The following is a 23,771-nucleotide window of genomic DNA, read 5'->3' as shown; positions in this document are numbered from 1 at the left end:
GAGCTGGCACACATTCGTTGGTTCCTTTTGCACATTAAATATCTTTACAGTTTTCATATTTTTGCTGTTTTTACACTTTTCACTTCTGCTTTGTACAGCATTTGCAGGCAAAGATTTATACAGCATAACACACACCATTAGCACTTTGCAAGCCTTTGTTGTACAGATGCTAAGCTATCCACAAGGCTTTCAAGTTTCGATATGCAGCGAGGGGGATGATGCTTCCTAGGGGATGGAGGAAAGGAAATGTTTGCAGAGGGCTACATTTGGTTAAGACAGCAAGAACAACATTATAGCGCTAGAGTAAAAAAGCATCAGAATCCAGACTTTGGCTTGGACCCAAAGAACAGTGTAACTTGTTCCATGTGTTCAAAGGGGTCTGTTCTTAAACTGCAGCTCCTTATACCAAATGGCAAACTTCTTTGAAACTGAAGGGAGTTTCTAAGGCAACATAGAGGTCTGTGGTCCAAAGAGGGGAAAGTTCTCTCACTGAGCAATGCAGTTTTTTGGACCAAACTAAATCAGCTTTATGTACGGTATTTGCCCCTTAAATACTAACCATCAGAAGATGAAGCAAAATTAAGAAAGTGAGATAAAAGCAACCAACAGATAATTTTACGTGTCAATGTGCCTCAATCTGCACTGGCTACAGCTTCATGTTGTCCTCAAGGGCAGCATCCTGCAGAGTACATTGCAGTAATCAAATCAAGGAAGCTCCCAGGGCACGTATTATTGAAGCAAGGATATCCCTACTGTGGAATGGTCATAGCCAGGGGTCAGCAAGGTCTACCTCGCCTGGGCCAGTTCACTCCAGCAGAGATCCCTCTGTGGGCTGGATTGTGCATGTGTGTGAGTGCGCACACCTGTGATTTCCGGCATCTGCGTCTGTGCAGACGCGATTTCCAGCGTCTGCACATGTGCACATGTTATTTCTGGCGCCGGTTTAGCACAGCGTGCTGGGACTCGCCAAGCGGGCAGCTTGGTTCGGGGGCAGCTCGTGGGCTGGTTAAATGACCCCCATGCGCCGCTTATGGCCCATGGGCCTTAGGTTGCCAACCCCTGGTCATAGCACTTAGCTGGCCAAAAGCACTGCAGCTATTTGAGTACTTTAAGAGTTTCCCCAGACTACCTACCTGCTCCTACAAGGGGAATGCAACCTCATCAACAGCAGGTTACTGTACCAATCACCCACAGAGCCTCCATCTCATAGAGAATCAGGTTCAGTTGCTTCTTCATATGAAACTGGATCAAGGAAAAATCCAAAAAGCATTAGCATTGTAAGTCAATATATGTTTGGCAGACCTAATGCTTGTTTTATTTTATTTTTCTTCAAATCAACAAATGAGCATCTGATATTACAAAAAAAAGGTTCCTTTCTGGTCTGATGTCATTGTGCATGTATTCTTACATTGCACAAACGGAATTCATTTTATATGCAAAAGATAATTCTGCATCGTCTTTTGTCTGTTTATAATTCTGCTCAGTCTTGATGGTTTGATTAGCCCTCCTCTGCTTGGAAGGGACAACAGCTCTGTTCCACTATTGATTACTGTGCCTAACTCTTGGGTTTTGATAGAACCAAGGAGCAAACTGGGTATTACCCCTAAACATGAAACTGCTACAGAAAACAGGAATTGCCTGTCTAGCTTTCTCTTCATCTGCTGCAATGTTTAGTATAACTTACCTGGGTCTGTATTTCATGAAATTCTGTGTTTCTTAAGATTTTCTCCATATCATTGGCTATCACTGGTAGCGAGTAAAGAAATGCGGGACATTACATCAGGGCACACAGCAGATGTTTCTCATGATCTAATGCATTGCATTTTGCTGCCTCTTTTCTTTTCTTAACTAGCTTCAAAGTTGCCTTTTTTCTGAGGCACCATATGCTAGGGTAACCTATAGTTTAGTCTTATCATTGGTCTGGACAGCAATAGTCATTTGAAGCTAGCTCTGCCTTTTAGCATAGCTACAATTCTTGAAAAATACAGTCAGTGGGGGCACTGGCGGAGGAAGAGGAGTGCGGGGGGAGCGCTCCTCCCCCAGCAGCACGATCCCAGTGGGGTGGCATCGCGGAAGGCCCGCCCCTGCCTGCTCTCCGTCCCCATCCCCCCCATCCCCCGTGCCAGAGCATGAAGTTCTGCCACTGATTGGGGGATTCTAGTCTCAGCCCAAGAAGATTCTAATAGCAGTTAAATGTACTAGAACACATAGGTCCCGGATTAATACTTGCCCCATATACCAGGTGTAGGCCAGGTACAATGAGCTCCACCTCCTGAGCTATACACTTGTATAAGCATGTACAAATCGATATCTGAATTACAGAACAGGGATTCTAACAGGATAATAAAATGAGGGATAAATCATTTTAATTGTTACTGTTGTTCAAACAACTGGGAGTCGAAAACCCTTTCTGATCCACTGCAGATCACCCAGTGATTTTCTAGTAGATCCTGATGTTCCTTCTACTCCCCCCACTCACCCTATACCAGCATTTTCTGTTAGTCTACCACCAACCAATTCTAAACATTCTACAGATCAACATTTATTAATTGAAAATAACGTTAACCAATCCTGACTGCTCTGTAGTGGAATGAGAAAATAATTCCTCTACCTGCCACCCTGTCAAAGAACAATGGTAAGCTTTGCTTGGCATTGCAATCACAGAATTCCTGTGCCAAACAGAAACTATATGTATGATATTATTCATAATCTGCATAGCACCTTTATAAGGAACAAGCACCAACTTCCAAGGCCAGCCATCTATTTCCCGGGCCACTGCATCTTTACTAGCAAGCTATGCTCACATATTGTGAAATATGGCATGATAATACTTAACAGTTAATTAGCATTTGCTGTAATTTCTAAGCGCATTTCACATATACAAGCTCAGTAATGTTAGCTAGGCCGGCATTATTGTTCCTGTCTTATAGGTGAATATGGTTTCGGGATATCAAGGTTTATCTATGGTTGCCTAGTTTATGTGCCACTAGGAACACAAAGACAGGGGTGTGGTGTAATCAGTCAATGAAGCCAATTTTGGGAGCATCTGTCTCTCATCGCTAGGTGAAGGAAAGCCCCAGGTTAGACAGTTTTAACATGGGATTAGACAAATTCATAGAGGAGGCCATGAAGCAGGGGTGGCCTTTTTCCAGTGAGATCTTGTGAGAGTTCCATGAGATCTCACTGGAATAAGCCATGAAACTGCTTCAGGATGACCAGGAAATTCCTTCTAAAAATAGAGAAGGGAATTCCTAGGTCATTCTAAAGCAGTTTTAGGGACCTTTCCTTGGACTTGTATTACTCAAATTTTCTGTGTAACACTTGTCAATCACAGCTTTGACTTCACTTACTGGCTAAAAGTTAAGATATATTTATTGTAATTACTAAAAGCAGTTGTTTTGAATGATTGAAATTACTAAAAGCAGTTGTTTTGAATGATGCCTGCACATTTTGTTCAATAACTTTTGTTCTACAAAGGTTACTTTTTTAAAAAAAGTAAACTGTGGAACCCCTGCTGGCTCTGAGTCTGGTAGAGCAATAGTCCTGTGACACACACACACACACCCCACTCTCAGCAGCCTTAGCTGGGGAGAGGGCTTAAGTTAAGAGTCCTCCCTCAGATAGAGACTCTCCAAAGCTGCCTTCCATTTACCTCCAGCAAAGGAAAACCCACCTCCTGCCAGTGAGTGATCTCACCAGCTTGTGACTTGCATCAGCCAGACTCCTGCTGGTGCCCACAAGACTCTGTTGCTTCCTACTTTCAAGCAGGAGGCTCAGAAAGCCAGGCTGGCAGTTGCCCTCCCTGGAGATTGCTCAATACACCATTTGGATTTCCCAAACTGGCAGGATGCATTGTTTGGGGTTACTCCTGCCTCGGTCTAAAGCAAGGTTAGTTTAGTGGCTGGTGTTTACTAGCAGGTGGGGTGAACTCTGCCTAACACAAAGGGCAACTTTCTTCTACCCGTGCCTAAATAGCCACTTTTTAAAAACAGTTGAGCTGTTAAGTTCTATGCTAAGGCACGTATGCACTTTGGAAAGGTAGTTTGAAAGCGAGTTGAGCCATGACAAATAGGGACAGCTGGCCTAATTGAATCATTTGATCTAAGACAGCTCAACTTGGTTATCCTCACTGCAGCCCACATTGATATTAGCGAGTGAATCATTAGCCATGAAATCATGTCGACTTTGCCGACTGCACCGTTCTTGACATGACAGGGAGCGCGGTCTGCCTTTCATTATAGCCCCAATGAGTTCTTTAGTCTGTCATGAAGAAAGGGGAGGGGGGGAAGATGTCGTTGGAACGGGGAGGAGGGGAGAGCGAACTTTTCGGCATAACAACAGAAAGCAATTTGCTCCAACATACCTCGCAGAGCAGTTCAAAGAAAGACACTTTTGTTGTGGCTCAGGTTATCTGTTAGCCACAGCAGAAAGCATGTGCACCCAAGCTTGTTCTCTTGGCTCTGCCGTCAGCCCTTCGACCGCATACACAACACAATCTGCTGTTGGAATACAAGGACATGTGCAGAATAGCTGTTTTTTGAGGGAATGTAGAGACAGGCTGAGATATTTGTTTTACTTAGAAATGCTTACATTCTCTACACCAGTACTGAGCTGGGGTTGGTAGCTTAGATATAGCAAGCAAAGGGCCATTTAAACAAAAGGCATCTGTTTATCAAAATTTAGCCCAATTGTTTGCTCTAGGTACAGGCCATAAGACTTGGCTGTTCCTACATTCAGGGGGTTGGACTAGATTACTCTCAGAGCTCCTTCCAACTCTACAATTCTATGATTATGTGACTGTGATTCAGATTCAACTTGTTATGCAAGAGCAAACAAAGTTTCTGTTGAGATCTCATTTCCTGAAAGATTCCAGAGCCTTGTTTTCTTTTTCCTCTGGTCCTCCTGGCATATTAGCAATGTTTATCAATGTTCTGAAGTCAGTCGATACAGCACTAAGTGTACTTTTCCAGTTCCAGTGGGAATCAAAAGGCTTGATTGACTTGCAAGAGCACATAAATATCCCAAAATATCTCAACAAGTTGCACTTAGAGGCACAAAATATAATAATGAGTTGCTACAATTGCTACCTGGATGCACTTTGATTTAGTGGCTAGCCTCAATTAGAAATGTAGCAATAAAATGTGTTTTTTCCTCACTGATGAATTTGTACACCAGAATGTTTATCATACTCAGTACCTTATGTCACCTGAATCATTATAATTATCATTCCCTAGTGATGCATGGTTCCAGAGAATGTGATGTGCTGTTTATTAATTATCAGAACCTTGTTTATACATGATGCCTTTATTTCTGTGGGGAGGGAGGAGGTGAACTTGCCTTAATTATGTAAATGTTTTGGTAATACTTTGTGCACTCCTACGCAATGGGTTTCATGTGGCATTTTCACTGAACTCTGCACCATCTTGAAAACACAATGACCACAATACTGCGCAGAATTAGGCATACTGAATTAAAATGCACTCCTTTACACACAGTTTACTCTATATTCAACTGCAGCCATCATAACTATTTGGGACTTGTGATTCACAAACTGTCTGATTCCATTCAGAAAATGGGAAGCTGTCATAAATGGAGTCATACATTGGATCAATCTAACTCAGTACTGGCTACATTGAATGGCAATGGCTCTCCAAGCTTTCGAATAGGTGTGTTTCCCAGCCCTACCTGGTGATGCCAAGGATTCCATGGGGCACCTTTTGTATGCAAAGCTTGTGTTCTATCACTGAGCTACAGCCTTTCCTCAAAAAAAATATTTCCTTAAAATCAAATTTGAACTGGCAGTCTAAGGAATTAAATGGCCAGCACTCCTATAGTCCTGTGCTCTGCCAGATGAGCTATTAATTCCATAAGCTTTAATTCTGCAAATGAAGTTGATGTGCCATTTTTGAAAATAATTGCAATTACGAATTTACCAAATATATTCTGTTATTTTCTGATCAGCCATTCCAATGGCCACTATTCTGCAGTCAAGTTCGTAAACTGGATAAGGTAGCAAAAAAAAGTACATTTGCAAATCTGACTGTGGTGATATGAAAACGGGAGAAAATAACTGTGATAGGGTATCATGTATAATGTCCATTTATTTCACTAACTTTGGGTAAGATTTTTTTTAATAAAAAAAACACCAAACAACCTGTTACAGAAGGTTCAATGCAAGAATGGATTCAGCTAAATTGCTATCATTCAGACCCAAGTTCACAGATTCAGTATCTAGAGATATCATGAACATAAAATTTGCTAAAATGCATTTGATGAAGATATTTGTCTGCATGAAAAGTCTTCCTTATATGAGATTCTTCTGGCAATAAGAACAGATCATTTCAATCGGGAGTATCCAGCTAGTACCCTCTACTGACAAAGGCAACTTTTGACAATTTAGTGAACATGAGATCGAGAATGTGTCCATGTTAATAAGTGGGGAAATGATTCCAAATGCAGAGATGGAAGAATGCTAAGGAGAGGGAGACTGGAGGCCACTGGGTTAGAAATACTGGGTTGTATCCAATGGTTCACTTCCATTCACACAACAGAGAATTTGACTTAGTTAATCAATGCCCAATGTTAATCAACCTCATTCTGCATCTAAACTTTTCACGTAAGTCACTTTTGAGTTACTTTGTAAGAAGAGTGCCTAACAGATATAACAAACAACAATAATAAAATAAACATAGTTTAAAATTACTTCCTGATTCTCTTTGTGCTTTCATATTTTATGAAACTCACAAGCTTGCCTTTGATTTAACCAACAGCAGTTGTTTCAGTTTAAACAAAAAAACCAACCCTAATACCTTCCCTACAGTGTTCTATCCCAAGGACTGAGAGCTTCATTAGATGTTGAGATTAATTTTAATGTTTTCCAGATTAATTTGAGATTAATATGCCTTCAGGCATTTGTGCAACTCTCTAGCAATATCTTTCCTCTCTGTCATTTCCATCATCTTGCAGACAGTGGAAAGGGGAAAATGTATAGTTAAGATGTGTCATGATAAAGCAAGTAGAGAGAGAGATTTAATTACAGTAAATCATTACATCTCTTATCCTTGCAAGCATGGAAATGCGAAGAAGAAGCATAAATCTGATGATGATGGGAAGACATGAGGAAGCCATAGCAAACAAAGTTTGTACTTTTGAATGACAGCAGAACAAAACTGCAACTGACATGCCTAGTTCTATATGAATCAATGTGCAAGAGACAGAGAACCATCATTTCACATCCTGCCATCCTGCGGCATCATTTAAGAAACCTGCTTAATTTTTGTTTATGGAAGGCATCCTAATGATGCTTCTAGAAAATAAAATATATCTTAAATTAGTCAGTTTCATAAAGTTAACTAATTCTTTCCAAAAACAAAACATTACAAAGATTCCTAGCCCTACAAGCTGCAACCAAAAAGGACGGGGAAATTCACTACACAGTGAGATGCGTAGGGAGCAGTCTTCCACCAAGTCAGACCATTGGTTCATCTAGTTCAGTAGTGTCTATATCAGGGATAGCCAATGTTGAGCCTTCTGAATGTTGTTGGACTTCCAATAGCCCCAGCCAGCATAGTTAATGGTCAAGGATGATAGGAGTATAATCCAATAATATATGACGTCAATATGTTTGCTATCCCTGCTCCATGTGACCTTCTTGCACTCCGCCTGAATGTGTTGGTGTTATGTCACTTTTGGTCTAGAAATCTCCTGTGGGGTTTTGGGGGGGCGGGGGTTGTTTACTATTCTAACCCATCCTTCCTCCCAAAACAGCCCAGGATAGCACTCTTGCCATCGTTCACACTAGATATGATGCCAATTCCAGCATAATTCCAGTGTTCCAACCAGGTTAATGTGGCTTCCTTTCTAAATCAATTTTGATTTTATTTCACTTTCACCCATTCATTTGCCCTGTGCTGCTTCAGCATTTATATCCAATATTTATATTAAAGCACCAGGCACTGGAATGAGATCCAGTCTAATGCTAGGGTCAGGCCTACATGGTCAGCAAAGCCCAGGATGGGAATTGGACCATTGACCATACTGAGTGAACATTATGGAGTTGGAATCTAACAGCATCAGAAGTCCTACAGGTTATCCGTTCCTGGCCTTAAATTTCAGACTAGAGTGAACAAATGCTGTCATGTTGCAAGCTATATTATGTGTCATAAGAAGAAGAAGAAGAAGAAGAGTTTGGATTGGATATCCCGCTTTATCACTACCCGAAGGAGTCTCAAAGCGGCTAACAATCTCCTTTCCCCTCCTCCCCCACAACAGACACCCTGTGAGGTGGGTGGGGCTGAGAGACTTCAGAGAAGTGTGACTAGCCCAAGGTCACCCAGCAGCTGCATGTGGAGGAGCGGAGACACGAACCCGTGTCTACAATATAGAACACATAAAAACAAATTGGCATTGCCTGGACTCCTCTGTGTTTCCTGGGGTTTGAATCATGTCAGAAGTGTAACTGGAAATGGCCTCAGTCCAGTATACCTGAAGGAGCATCTCCACCCCCATCGTTCTACCCGGACACTGAGGTCCAGTGCCAAGGGCCTTCTGGCAGTTACCTCACTGAGAGAAGCCAAGTTACAGGGAACCAGGCAGAGGGCCTTCTCGGTAGTGGCACCCGCCCTGTGGAATGCCCTCCCACCAGATGTCAAAGAGAAAAACAACTACCAGACTTTTAGAAGACACATGAAGGCAGCCCTGCTTAGGGAAGCTTTTAATGTTTGATGGACTACTGTATTTTAATATTTATTTGGAAGCTGCCCAGAGAGGTTGTATTATTATTATTATTATTATTATTATTATTATTATTATTATTAAAAAAGTAAGAGTAGCCCTGTTGGGGACTCATCTAATCCAGCATATTTTTCTCCAGTCATATTACTTTAGGCAGCCCACAAAATACAGTTGTCCTTCATTGTTGTATGATATTTCAGTTGTGCTTCATGTTGTGTCATAATTGCTTTTTTCATCAGTACTGATAGATGTATCAGAACTGATGGAAAAAGCAATTATGACACAACATGAAGCACAACTGAAATATCATACAAAGTACCATGCAAAACGGGGCACTAAGACAGGTATTGGGATCTTCCTTCTCAGCCTCTACTGGATCCTCATTATGGCCCATAGCATCTCTTCCATTCCCCACATAATTCAACTATTTCCATGGCTATGAAGCCAAAGAAAGCAAGCTGATACAGATATTCAACAATGTCTACTGTTAAAAGCAGCCCTAGTTTGCCATTGAAATCACCTCATGTGCTTAAAGTAAATTTCAGCCATGTTGTTCACATTCAGGAGGTGAGGCAGGCAAGCATTAGGTCAAAGGTGGGCAACCTTTGGAGCTTTGAGTGTGGCCCTTATGAGGGCCCAAGCTGCTCCCACTACCAAATCACCACCACTACTGATGCTGAATTTTGCTGCCTTCCCCAAGCCTGCATCTCATTCTCCTCTCAGCCCGCCAAACAGCTTTTTGAAGTACTTCTTCATGCAGCACATAGTTAAATTACTCTATGGAACTCACTCCCAAAGGAGGGAGTGATAGCCACCAACTTAGATGGCTTCAAGAGAGGATTGGATAAATTCATAGGCAAGAAGGTGATCAACGGCTGCTAGCCATGATGACTATGCTCTGCTTCCATGGTTAGAGGCCGTAATGCTTGTGAATATCATTTGCTGAAAACACAGGAGGCGAGAGTGCTGTTATGCTGGGGTCCTGCTTAGGGATCCCAGCACTACAGCACACTAGTTCACTACTACAAGAACAGGATCCTGAACTAGATGGGCTATTGGCCTGATCCAACAGGCTCTTCCTATCTTCTTATGACAGGGTGGAAGGAGCATAATGGGGATGTTCAGTGTCTATGAGTTCAGTGTGAGATTGAACCCACCTGCAACTTTGGATAAGCTTTGGCAACTGATCCAATTTCCGAGCCTTCTTTTCCTCCTGCCCTGGTAGTGTTTCCTTTTCCCCCTTCCTGCATTGATATATAGAGTGGGAAATGGCCTTGAGGAAGAGGAGTTTGGAGATGTACCCTTTGAGCATCACCTCAATGGAGAAGCTGACCACCTATCTTATTTTGGCTTTATACCATGCCCTGAGGAACATCTAGCCTTATAACCAGGATAATTCCCTGACATAGTAACAAGTCACTTTCAGGAAAATCTCACAGATGGAGGCAGCGCAAGGACAAAGAAGCTGAGAAGATGCATCTGACACCAGAAATACTACTTGCTGTTGTACTTCAAAAGGAAATATTCTGCTAATACTGACAAGACCTAATAAATCCCTCAACTCTGGATATCCAGTTTAGCATCTCATGACTCTCAGATGAAAACTCTCGTCACTCTGAGTAATAAAACACAAACATAGTAATAGCACCAAAATATTTGCCAAGTGTACAACAATCAACAAACTATTAACACAGGTCTGTTGACTTGAGCAAATGGAATGTGATAGAACAGCTGTTAGTTTCAGCCTAACCGTAAAGAAAACCTTTGTGAGTCACTTAGGGGTTTATGAATTCACAATGTTTTCCTCATTGCTAGTATAAACACACGGATTTCCTCAACATACTTCATTGCTTAGCATATATTGAGATGGTGCATCCATATAATGGCAAACCACACAGTTGTAACACACAGTTTAGAGTATCCTGGCTTCAGGAAGCCTTGACACTTTTTCACATATATGTGTGAACAACTGAAAATCAAAGAGGTGGTTTCATCAGGTAGATTTTAGGCCCTTTAGGGGTCATCCACACAAATTTACCTCCACACATTCTAGGCGCAAGTCTGTGCTTTTCCGTTCATTTTCACACACTTCTTCTTCTTCTTCTTCTTCTTCTTCTTCTTCTTCTTCTTCTTCTTCTTCTTCCACCACCACTTTCCCCATTAAATCCTACCATTTATTACATAATTTCAGGAAGGATCTCACCCAAAACCATCTCAATCATGCCCAAAATAAGTGCTTATCATGGTGATGCTTCCCCATCTGTGGCAGATGTGGCAGGGTGCTCAGCAATGGCAGAGCAGACAGCAGCAGAGGCAGGTAGGTGGTGGTGGCAGCGGTGGCAGGACAAAGCGGCACTTCCTGTTTTGCCTCAAGCAGCCAAACGGGATACTTCACCCCTAATTTAACCTCTGTACAGCACTGACCAACATATATTAATATAGCCCAATCTCATTTATTCCTATGGCCCAGGTGACCTTGAAAATCTCTGGATAATCAGATGTTTAGATAAATATGAGAGCAGGTTTTGAAGTGTTAAAAGAGAATGAGGCTATGTAGAGAACACACCATAAATTCAAGTAATCAAAAGATCTAGATAAACAAGGTTTGAATAAAATGGGTTCTTCTTTATTGGCAGTAATAAGAAAACTATTCAAGCAGTGAAGAAGTGCAATGTGTACTGTTAAGACATTGCAATTATGATTGCAAGTCTCCATTGATTTTTATTGAATTGGCTATCAGGCAAAAGGGCATGAGTGAGTCGTTTCAGTGTAGATTAGTCGTTGCTGGGGTGAGGAAGAAAAGGGACATATGAATTTACAAGAAAGAGACAAGATTGTGGCACAAAACAGAAAGTTTTTGTATAGCCTACACCCTTTCTGGAGCCAATATTCATCAGTTGTAGTGGGAATTCATTTCATACTCAGAGTAGAATAATTGCCTGTCACTCGTTTTGCAGGAGATTCGGTTGTCTTCCCTTTTGAGGAGGGACCAAAGCTCCGTATTTGAGCATAATCTTCCCTGCAGAAGGTCCCGGGATCTCCATTGTGAGATCTTGGGTAGAAGGGTCAGCTTCAATAGCCACTGCCAGTCAGAACAGACAATATTTAGCTAGAAGGACTTAGGGGTTTGACTCATAATGAAGCACCTTCTTCATATGATCCAACCTTGTACACTGACACCGACACAAAAATGGTTGACACTACTGGTGGCATTCAATGCAGCACTAAGTCCCCCATTCCATTGGCACACAGATTTCTCCTTGAACAAAGGAATGTTCTCCCCCTCCCACTATGCCCCACTAAAACTGTTCTAGTGGATCTGACAACCCTCTGGAGCAGATCGAGGGGGGGCATAGGGCATGTAGGGGAGAGGACAGAAATGAATATACAGTGGTACCTTGGGTTACGTACTCAATTCATTCCGGGGTGCCAATCGCACCCCGAAAAGTAAGCAACCCAATCGTCCATTTTGCGCATGCACAAAAGCGTGATATCACACTTCTGTGCATGCGCAGACACAGGCACGCGCGGTGAAAAGCGGCGAAAAATACTTCCGGGTTTGCAGAGTACGCAACCCAAAAGCATTCAACCCGAAGCGTACGTAACCTGAGGTATGACTGTATAATTTTTGAAGTAGTCTAAAGGAAAGACATGAGTCCATGTTTCCTAGATCCAGCTTCCCATCCAATTGGTGCAAGGATCATGTTGGAAGCTCATGTGTCAATAGAACAGGAGTCTGAAAAGAGATGTTGCCTTACCTGTTTTGCATAACTGGATCATTTCAGGACATGAGAACAGAACAGTTTCTACCTGGAGATTGTTCAGTTACCCGAGCGGTGGAAGGGGGAAGGACTCTTGAAAGAGTCTCTCTAATAGAGCCATACTGTTGAATGTCACGTTCCAGACAGGCAGCATTTCCATGGGACAGTACAAAAGTAGACTGCATGCTGTTGCTAGGCAACAACACATGCCAACTTAACTTGAATGGAGGCCAATGGAATCAATAGAAGCCAAGGGGCTTAAGAGAAGAAAGAAGGCTCACACCCAGAATTCCAAGTTCTGCCCTGTGTAGCGGTCATTTGGCAAGATTGCCATATTGTACTTGCTGGGACTGGACTCTATACAAGCATGCAGCAACTCTGCCAGTTATTCTAATCCTGCATTCAGTTACACTGATTGATAATGGCAATATGTTAATTATAGTATTTGTTCATGAATTGTGAATTCTGCAAGGAGGAACACATTGCTGCACAAAATGTTCTACTCACTCCAATATGCAGCCACCCACTTATTTTCTTTCATGTTTGAACATTACAATCCCTTGTCCCTCACACGGCATATGTTATTATTAGTAGTATTTATTTATTATTATTACTATTTGCAAAGTTGCCTCGGAGATGTTAATAGTATGATTCTACATTAAAGAAAGCTGGTTGTGTGTATATTCCCCACCCCCACCCCCACCCCGACATTTATTTGAAGATTCTATGAAGATAGGAATCGAATCATTGTCCAGAACATTTCATAATGCAAGTACATTACTTTAAGTTCTATGACATTGACAAAGTTATATTATGCAGAGGTACATGACTTCTGTTTTCTACATTTCCAAGTGTGCATCTGATCCTTCCCACTTGACAAAGCAGGGGGTGGAATCCATGCATCACTGACTAATTAGGCACTGCAGTAGAAGCAGCAGGCAAAGCCACTAAGCTACCTGCCACCAGGTAACACCTCCCCCCCATGCTTGTCATGTAAAACCAGCTGCCTTGTGGTAGAACACCATGTGCAACAGTCACACCCATTTCAGCAGAGTGGTTGGTAGTGGAACACAGGAGCATAGGAAGCTGCCTTATACTGAAGTCAGACCACTTTTCAGTATTGTCTACACTGACTAGCAGCAGCTGTCCAGGATTTCAGACTGAGGCTCTCCCAGCCCTACCTGGAGGTACCAGGGATTGAACCTGGGATCTTCTACATGCAAATCAGATGCTCCAACACTGCCAACATAGCTTCATAGAGGGGACATAAGTACAGAATGCCATCAAGTGTACCACAACCAGGAATTACAATATACTGTAAGCTTAAAAGCCAGGCAAATACCATATATCTGCTGAGGAATCACGTCAGAGAAACCCTCGTCACCTGGGGTCATACAACACCAAACTGCCTTGTGAGGGAAGGGAAGGTGAGGTAAAAAGAGCAAGAGGGGGTGGTGAAACAATCTTTTGTGTCTTTACTGAGACATTTAAAAGATCTTTAAGTCAGTATAAATGTATGAAAAAAGCACATGGCACATGTGATCAATTTCTGAAGTTGCCAATGAGCTGGTTTCATTTATGACTTTATTTTTTGATTTAGTTCTTTGAGTACTACGGTAGAAACTCTCTCCAATACTGCAGCAACATGGTGGTGGAGGAGGAGGACAAATGAGCATTGTTGTCACAGCAAGCCAGCTTAGCCTCCTTCATGCCTAGGGGCTGGGATTATGTTCTACTGGCACAAGTTTTGGAGGAGCATCAATGTGATCCAGAAAAGTCATTAAAGGGTTTGCTGTTCTTGTGTTCATTGCATACATAATGGCAAAAGGTAAAGGTAAAGAACCCCTGAACAGTTAAGTCCGGTCAAAGGTGACTATGGGGTGCGGCACTCATCTCACTTTCAGGCCAAGGGAGCCGGCGTATGTCCACAGACAGCTTTCCAGGTCATATGGCCAGCATGACTAAGCCACTAGTGGCACAATGGAACACCATGATGGAAACCAGAGTGCACAGAAACGCCGTTTACCTTCCAGCCGCAGCGGTACCTATTCATCTACTTGCACTGGCATGCTTTCAAACTGCTAGGTTGGCAGAAGCTGGGACAGAGCAATGAGAGCTCACCCTGTCTCAAGGATTCAGACCGCCAACTTTCTGATCAGCAAGCCTAATAGGCCCAGTGGTTTAGATCACAGCGCCACCCACATCCCACATACATATGTGCCTATGAACTATTACTGCTGATTTTTTTAATGCTATACTGGAATCACAGATTCACTCATGAGTTCAACAGTGGGCAATGACTTTAGACTCCAGCATTTTTTCTCCCCAAAGGGGCAATCATTCTGATGGCATGGCAGAGAGGAAAGGCAGCCTTCTTTTGGACCTCACTGGTCTTTGTCAGTTTGTGTTAGAATATTTCCTAAATCCCTAAATTAAGGGATAGTTTGTCTGTAAAACAGACAAGCCATTGTCACTATATGACGGGGGTGACTAGAGGTGATTTTATATGTCAACATCTATTTGTGGCTTTAACTTTTCTACCTCCATAAAGTTATGTTTTTATTATAAAAACCTCTTATGCTGAAGACAGACGTAACATGCCAAGTGTGGAGAAACAGCTTGAAGTTTGAACAAACATTCACTGCACTCTAAGGCATTTGTTTTCAGGGCGGAGAATATGTGTAGAAACCATGTCCATAACAGATTTAGAATGCCTGTCAGTCTGTCTTCACCCTCATCTTACTCCAAGATCCTGCAGATGGCTATAAATTTGTTTTTAAGGCAATATTTCCCTATCAGCAGTGAGTTAAGGATTACTTTTTGAAGTTGCACAGAATTGCCAACTAATGAGTGGACTTCTTTGATTACTCTTTCGTAATTGGGTGCAGCTGGGAAAGAATCAGCCACAAAGGGATCTTGATCTTGTTATTCATTAATTCAGACTTCAGCAAATGAAGCCCTCATTCCATTGTCACCTTCACAGTTTGCCTTTGTGTGTGTGACGTAAGGCTCAGTTAACAGACTGGCACAAAAGTTCTTTTAATTCTTCAAGTAGCTCTTTTTTATTATTGTATATACATCAAATCCTATGAGGGGCACTATTAAGCATGTCATGTATAAGTCTGTAAGAATGAGATTTGTAGGGCTCCTGTTAGCAGCCATATAACACCTGAGAGTCTGTTGAAATAGTTCACAAAGCATTGTGAATGGGGCGGTGACAATGGTAATTGTAATAGGAAGGTGAATCTTGTTCAAATGCAGCATCACAGCAACATTATAAATTGTCCAGCCTCAGCAGTCAACTTTAATTTTTAAAAAAATGTGCAGGCCTTCTGCACAGATCAAGGCTTCCTATGAAGTGTTACCTGAGTCCTGCAGACCACACACATGCCCATGTATACTTTAAAAAAATATGTGTTGCAGTCAGAGAATCTCTTATTTCCTTGAGTTCATTCAAATAGGATATGGCCAGAAAAACAGAAGTGGAAAAAATCTGAAGACAAGTGGGCAATATCAGGTGAAATTTTAGAAGTCAAAGGGGGCTAAGCAAGCTTTTCCAGAGTTGGCTGAAGTGTCCAGAAGAAAATGGTAGAGAGAGAAAAGGGGAAACATCTGGCCCTCCCTATGGTATTTGACTACAGTATAACTCTCATAAGCCTCTTTCCATCTGGCTTGGGTGGGGCAGGGCCTGGAGGGCTCTATAAGGACTGCTGCTGTTGCTCAATGGGGAGGGTTTCCTCCTTTAAATTGCTTTTAAATTGTTTTTTATATTCTTTTAAATTGTTTTTTCCTAGTGTTTTAATGGTTTTTAACTGAGTTGTAAGGGCATTTTGTGGGATGTACCTGGGGGAGAGCAGGGGGAGGCCCAATGAAAGTGGTTCTGGGTAGGGGGAGGTATGGCATGGGAGGAGGGGCTGGCCGGGTAAGGGGCACACGGCCTAGGCAGTTAGTGACTGTGCCATGTGCCAGGCCCTCCTCCAACCTAGGGAATTGGGGTGGTCATATCAGCCAGCCCTCGGGTCTGCGACTGCTGCTGTTAAGTGCCAGGTCGGCCCAGAATAAAATCACCCTCATCCACGATTTGATTATGGACGAGGAGGCTAATCTGGCTTGCAACACTAAGACCTGGGTGGGTGAACAGGGTGGAGTTGGTCTCACTGAGTTGTGCCCACCTGGGTACTCAGTACAGCATCAGGCCAGACTCAAGGGTCGGGGAGGGGGAGTTGCTGTGATCTATAGAGATTCTCTCTCTATCTCCAGGCTCCCTGTCCAGTTGGGGGTTGGGATCTAGAGTGCATGTTCCTGGCATTGGGCAATCAGGACAGATTAGGGATTCTGCTGGTTTACCGCCCACCTTGCCGCTCAGCGGTCTCCCTGCCGGAGCTGACAAGGGTGGTCTTGGAGGCAGTGTGGAGGACTCCCAGACTGCTGGTTCTGGGAGACTTCAACATCCATGCCAAGGAAGCTGGCTCTGGGGTGGCTCAGGACTTCATGGCTGCCATGACAACCATGGGGCTGTCCCAACATGTCACTGGCCCAACGCACAAGGCAGGCCACACTCTGGAACTTGTTTTCTCGACTGGGCAGGAAGAGGGTGATCTGAAAGTGGGGGACATTGACAACAGTCCCTTGTCACTTCCTATTGAGATTTAGGATATCAGCACCCTTTCCCCTCCACAGAGGTGGGTGACCTATTAGGAAGGGTTGATGGATCCAGTGGGATTCCAAACAGCTCGGGGGGGGGGTTTCAACTGATATGATTGGTGCTCCTGTCAAAGCCCTAGCTGACCTCTGGAACACCCAAATGACTTGGGCTATTGACACAATCGCCCCTGAGCACCCTCTCCCACTTGGTGAAACCCAATTGGCTCCCTGGTATACTCCAAAGCTTACGGCGAGGAAACAAGCTTGGAGACAGCTTGAACGCAAGTGGAGGAAAGATCTGAATGAATGCAAATGAACACTGGTAAGGGCTCATTATCGAGCCTACCTAGTGGCAGTGAAGGCAGCAAATAATCTATAATCTTGTCCTAACGTATTATTATTATTAGATCACACCAATGCTGGATACCCAATAACAGCAAAGCAGGGGCAGGCACAAAAAATCAGTTGTTGTTGTTGTTTGAGAATTTGACATTTCAAAAAAAAAAAAGTAGTCGTTGTGGGTAAAACCAGAGCTTTGAGCCTCTAATAAGGTGGCCCTGGATCATCCTGTCAGTTACAATACTATGAAATAATTTTGTGTGGCCACATAGTGGATCATTTTATTTTAATGAACTGTTAACAGATAGGCTCAGAACAGAGGACCCTGAGTTTTAACAGGTTCCGGGCCTGGCAGCTCTGGAATTTTTCTGAGTTTGCAATGAAGTACATGTCAGGTCCTGAACCATCTCTCTCCTGCTGTGTTTGACAGAGTCAGAATGAGTGAGGATCACTTGGGAAAGAAGGGTGAACTGCACAAGATCTGGCAGTCTCATTCGGATACACTTTGATGTTGATCAAATCAACATCTTGAAGGTTGGTCAAAATTCATTTGTTCTAGAAATGAAGTTTGAAAGCCCTCTTCTACAATAGGCTTTTTCGTCTAGCCAAACCATGCATATAAGAATATGAGTAAATCCACCTTGCCCATCCTGGCGGCCTCCTGGCTGGAACTGCTTGAAGTTGTAGTCCACAAAACTCCCAGAGGGCACCAGGTGAAGGAATGCTGACATACATGAAGGTAACCTGAGCTTGCGACATTACAAGTCATTCTTTTCCTGTACCGAAGCATTGAGATTGTGTGTGTGCAGTAGTATTTTCTACCAAACTAGGCTCTAATCATTCTTGGAATATTATTATTTTTTAAAAAAACCCTACTACATTAACATTAAAGAAACTGGTATTACAGAAATACTAGAAACTGCTAGTTGCCCAACCTTAGTAACAACTGCTCCCAATGTGTTGGATTGAAGGCTCCTCTTGTGACATTATGTCAGATCCAGTTACATTTCTGAATTGTATTTTCAGACTAAAGTGTGAATGGCCCTGCTCATCAGCATCTGAGAGTTGACAGGTAGTTGGTATGCCCAGAGTTACCACCAGCTCCCCATCTGCTTAGCTGTTTTGGAGTCATGAAGCATAGTTGGAGGCTGGAGGTGAATGCTTCTCTGTGCAGTTTCAGCCACCAAATGGTAAGCATTTAAGTGGCAATTGTGCAGTTCCAAGTCATTTTCTTCTGCCTTCAACCCTATGCTCTTCAAGGTTCTACAGTAGACCTCATTTCTCTCTAGGAATGCATAAGCAATGTTAGGGTCAAATAACGCAAGCCAGGTGAGCATGAGTACAGTATACAGGTGAAAAATTAGAATATCGTCGAAAAGTGCATTTATTTCAGTAATGCAACTTAAAAGCTGAAACCAATATATGAGATAGATGCATGACATGCAAAGCAAGATATGTCAAGCCTTTATTTGTTGTAATTGTAATTACAGTGGTACCTCTACTTACGAATGACTTGACTTACGAATGTTTCTACTTACGAATGGAGCTCCGTCCGCCATCTTGGATGCTGTTTAGATAGGATTTGTTCTACTTACGAATTTTTAGATAGGGTTGCTTCGACTTACGAATTTTTTCTCCCAATGCATTCCTATGGGATTCGACTTACAATTTTTTTTGACTTACGAATGTGTGTTCAGAACACATTAAATTTGTAAGTAGAGGTACCACTGTATTTGTCGTTAGGTGGGTCAATTATAAAGGGAATGTAATTAATGAAATGTAATAGCAGTGTTTATTTCTGTTTATTTTTGTATTATTGGAACTATTTGTTTGATTACTGTGGAATTTCCAAAAGAATGCATTTGTAAAAATTAAAAGAAAAATTAAAAATAATAAGTTGCATGACTGAAATAAATGCACTTTTCGACAATATTCTAATTTTCCGAGTTTCACCTGTTCACTCAGCCCTTTCCAGCCTTAAAGCAACAGTACAAACATGAGGGTTAAATGCACTGTCTTTGGGGAACTCAGGTTAGACCACCCAGGATGGCAGTGTGCATCATCCAGCTATGAGGGGTCCACATGTGCTATGCCATTCCCCAGCAGCAATAGAAAGAATGTAAGATATGCTACTTGATGTGATTCTTTTCATTTTGCATAGCTATGTAGTAATATTTCCTTTGAAGGCATAGAAGGACCACTGTCTTAAACATAGACACCTGTAGTACTGCTCAACAACTCTGTCCGGATTTTCACTTTGGGGAATATGGCAACCCCAAACACCTGCCTTGGCAGAACAGTAGATGGTGTACTTTAAAGGATAATTTATAAATGCATCTTGCAAAGAAGTAATACTAACACTTGTCCTCTTGAAACTAAATAGACATTGAACAAGAGATTTCTGAGGACTCCTCCTGATGCCCTGTTTATTCTGCATCCATCCTTATGCCCAGTCTTTGCTCTGCCCAGTCTTTGCTCATTTTGATTTGTTTACAGGGACAGTTATATGATGATAAGCATTAATCCTGATTTGCTTACGTGTCTTTCCTTTAATCATTCATTCAACCCACAATTTTCAAAGCACTAACCCATCACTTTCTAAACTGCACTTAAATCCACCTTAATTGTGCAAAGCTAAAATTCTGTTGTGCACTTGAATCCCGCCCCCCCCCCAATACTGACAGTCTGAAGGCACCCTAAAATAAATTTATTGGGTATAATATGATACAGGTTTTGTAAATAGCAATGCATTACAATACACTTCCTTTTCCCTTTTAGGAGGGCCAAAAGCTGAATTTTTTTGTGTGCAAAATATGGAATTAAAAATAAAACAGCTAAGTAGACATTGAATACAAAGAAATCTCAGGGGGCAGGGGAACGATACTGCCTACAGAGCTCCTTTCATTCCCTGCAATTCTACACTAGGCAAAAAAAAGTAGTTAAACAAGGCATTCCCTGAAATGGTAATGAAGTGCAGCCAAAATAGAGATAATTATTTTAATTAATGGTAATGATTTTAACGGTTGAACATTTTAACTAATTAATTATGATTGATTGCTTGTTCCTAATCAAGGAATGTGATTCAAAGTTCTAATTGAAAAGCTGAGAGTCATGGGTACTAAATCGACTATGATGTATTTCTGCCCAGAGAAGTGGTTTGCCTTCTGATATTTTTTTTCAAATAAAATAAAATAACATTCCTTTATAACACCAAAGAGCAAAAGAACATTTCTGGTGGGTTTCTTTTTTTTTTTTTTTTTTTTTACATCCTTGTTCTCAAGATCCATTCAAGTCCCATAACACACAATGAAATCATCCCCACAGAAAGCAGGCCAGCCCCATTGCTGGAAGGGGATTGGGCAAATATCAAGAAAAACTGGCCTAGAGAGAAAAGAGACCCCAAGATACAATTTTACCAGAAACCAACAGTTATGGTGGGTGGTGGCACTACAACTTCAAGGCCTGTTTCTTCAAGTATGTTCACCGTTTTATCGGTTATTGCAGTTATCCAGGCTGGCAAGTGTAAAATACATTTCAATGTGAACCAATGTCAGTAGAATTCATATGAAGCAAACATAATTTGCCCAGCAACAACTGGCTGGACAATAGAGTTGTATAGGGTGCAGCACTTATTTCGGAGAAAGGGCCATAGCTCACTGGTAGAGCACCTGCTTTGCTTGCAGAAAGTCCCAAAATCAATACCCAGCAATTTGTATGCCAACTTTCCATAGTTCAAATCATGCTCAAGGTAGCTTACAACATGAAAAAAATACATAATTGCAACATAACAAAAGTAGTCATAAACAATAACTAAAACATTATAAATACACAGCAATTTTCACATAAATCAGAAGATCTAAAATAAAGATTAAAAAAATAATGATATCAATACCAGCAACAACCGCCCCACCTCTCCACCTTGCCAACAAAGCCTAAACAACTCCGCAGCCCAAGAGCCTGTTCAGCAGCCTCAGCTTTTGTAGCTGGAATCAGTCAGGGCCCCACCCTCCGAGGCCAAGTGAGAAAACGGCTGCATACCAGCATATTCAGATTCATACCTGCCAAGTTCCTGCCGGAAAAATAAGGGATTGGCAGACCAGAAGTAGCGCTGCCGCCATTTTGGAACTGGGCAGAGCATGCTCAGAAGCGACTTTCGATGCTGCTCTGCCCAGTTCCAAAATGGCCACAGCGCGACTTCCGGCACTGCGGCCATTTTGGAACTGGGCAGAGCAGCATCGGAAGTCGCTTCTGAGCATGCTCCGCCCAGTTCCAAAATGGCCACCGTGCCAGAAATCACTTCTGCACATGTCCAGAGACTCCAGACATGAGCAGAAGGAGCCTCCCCCGGGCGGTAAGTAAACCGGGGGGAAACAAAAAAATCCATTTTTCCAGCTGGGAATGGCTGGGAAAACGGGGGTTTCCCAGGGAATACGGGAGACTTGGCAGCTATGTTCAGACTGTATTGTTAAACAGAAATGGTGCTCTTCCGCAACAAACCTGTTTCTAAAATAACTGCATTTTTTGTGTGTGGTAAGGAAAGTGATGGGATAGTAACTATTTGATGTGATGCCGTTTCACCTCCCAGGGTGAAAAAAAGAAAGCAACCAGAAGGAAGACTCCATCAACACTGGATGCCATGTAACCTCCCTGAAAACAAATCAGAATGAATATTAAATAATCAGGTCATCTGGAAGTAACCCATAAATATAACAAAGTGGTTAATGTGTGTTGGGGAATAACCAATCCATGGTAATATATATATACTAAGTATGCACCCCAAATTATTCTGCAATGAAAGTGGATTTTAAATAAACACAGCATGAAATATGAATTAGGAGAGAATTGTATTGTGAAGACTCTTTGAGAGTCTAATAGATTAGAATGAATGCTGCAGTTTAACTAAATCCAGCCTATGAAATATCTAATTAAAACTGATGTGCTTATTTAGTTTCCAATTCATCACAGGTGGGCCCACATTAATGTGAAGATGAAAGTAAATTACCAGCATTTGGCAATCTCACTGAATGTCATTCACATTATTAGTTCAAATCTAAAAATGCATTTTAAAATATGGTTCATAGGTGGTGGTGTAGCAGCTTCCCGCAAGCAGAAACTCTCACTGCTCAGAGCATAGTATTTTTGTCTCTCTATATATTAGCCCTAGCATTGCAGCAAGAACTGCCAATTAATGCCCTTTATATAATATTGTCAGTTAAATGTGCCTTTAGGCAAAACAGGCAAAGAGATCTTCACCCACTTTCCTCTGACTAATTTCACTTGGGAGTGGTTGTTTAGCTTGGCCCACCTCTTCCTTGCCCCTCCAAGTAGAACCTCATAAAAATTTCAGATCATTTAATTGTAACCAGCTTTTGCAATTACACTTCAGAGAGTTGCCTCCCGCCACTTTTCATTTGCTTCCCAAACCCCTGGCGGGATTCATACAGATTTCTTCTGGATCAAATAGATTTTTGGTGCTTTGCTGGCAATCTTCTTACTATCATTATAGCTGCACATGAAGTCAAGGGGAAGTTTTTTAAAAAAAGATACAATTTTCAAAGTAATACAATTAGTGAGCTGCTATCCAATCACCACATTCCTACATCTCCCTGGAGCTTGCTTGGAAGTAATTCTCGCTGGATTATGCCCATGATTGTACAAAATGTCATTGTTTCCGAATGCTAACGGAACGTACAACATTTATCCTGAAAGCATCCATCTTTCTTCATTTGTTCGCCATGAAACTCTAGGCATTTGCATCTGCTCAAGCCCAGTGGAACAAGGACATCAGGAATAGATGAATGTATGAATGAGGATTATTATTGATTACATTTGTATCTCACCCATCTTTCAAGAGTGGATACATTAGGGACCATCAGGATCTTTTTCTCCATCTTGATCACTGAGATCCTCTGATGGGGCACTTCTGGTGGTTTCTCATGCCCCTGAGGTTCAGTCACCCTTTCCTAGGGACTGAGTCTTTAGTGTTGTGGCTCCTGCCCTGGGGCAGTTGCCCATAGAGTCAGCAAGGTCTTGACCTACTGATGAGTTTTGCTCATTTAAATTTTTGTGTATGTTAAATGAAAATAGCCAGCGAGCCTCTCTATCTCCAAAATACCTTCCCCTTCCTTTACTCACCCGGCCAACAGCAGCAGTAGCAAGGTACAGGGACATAAGAAGAGATCAGTTCATTCTCCCCTCTTGATCCACTGTTGTGTGGCTATCTTTGAGCCTGTAGGAGAGGCTTCATGCTCCAGGGGATCTGTAGACTTGCCAAGGTCAACTGTCATGCTGGAG

The sequence above is a fragment of the Zootoca vivipara genome, chromosome 8 (genome assembly GCF_963506605.1).
Source record: "Zootoca vivipara chromosome 8, rZooViv1.1, whole genome shotgun sequence".
Classification (NCBI taxonomy): Eukaryota; Metazoa; Chordata; class Lepidosauria; order Squamata; family Lacertidae; genus Zootoca; species Zootoca vivipara.
Note: the sequence above shows the minus strand (reverse complement) of the source record.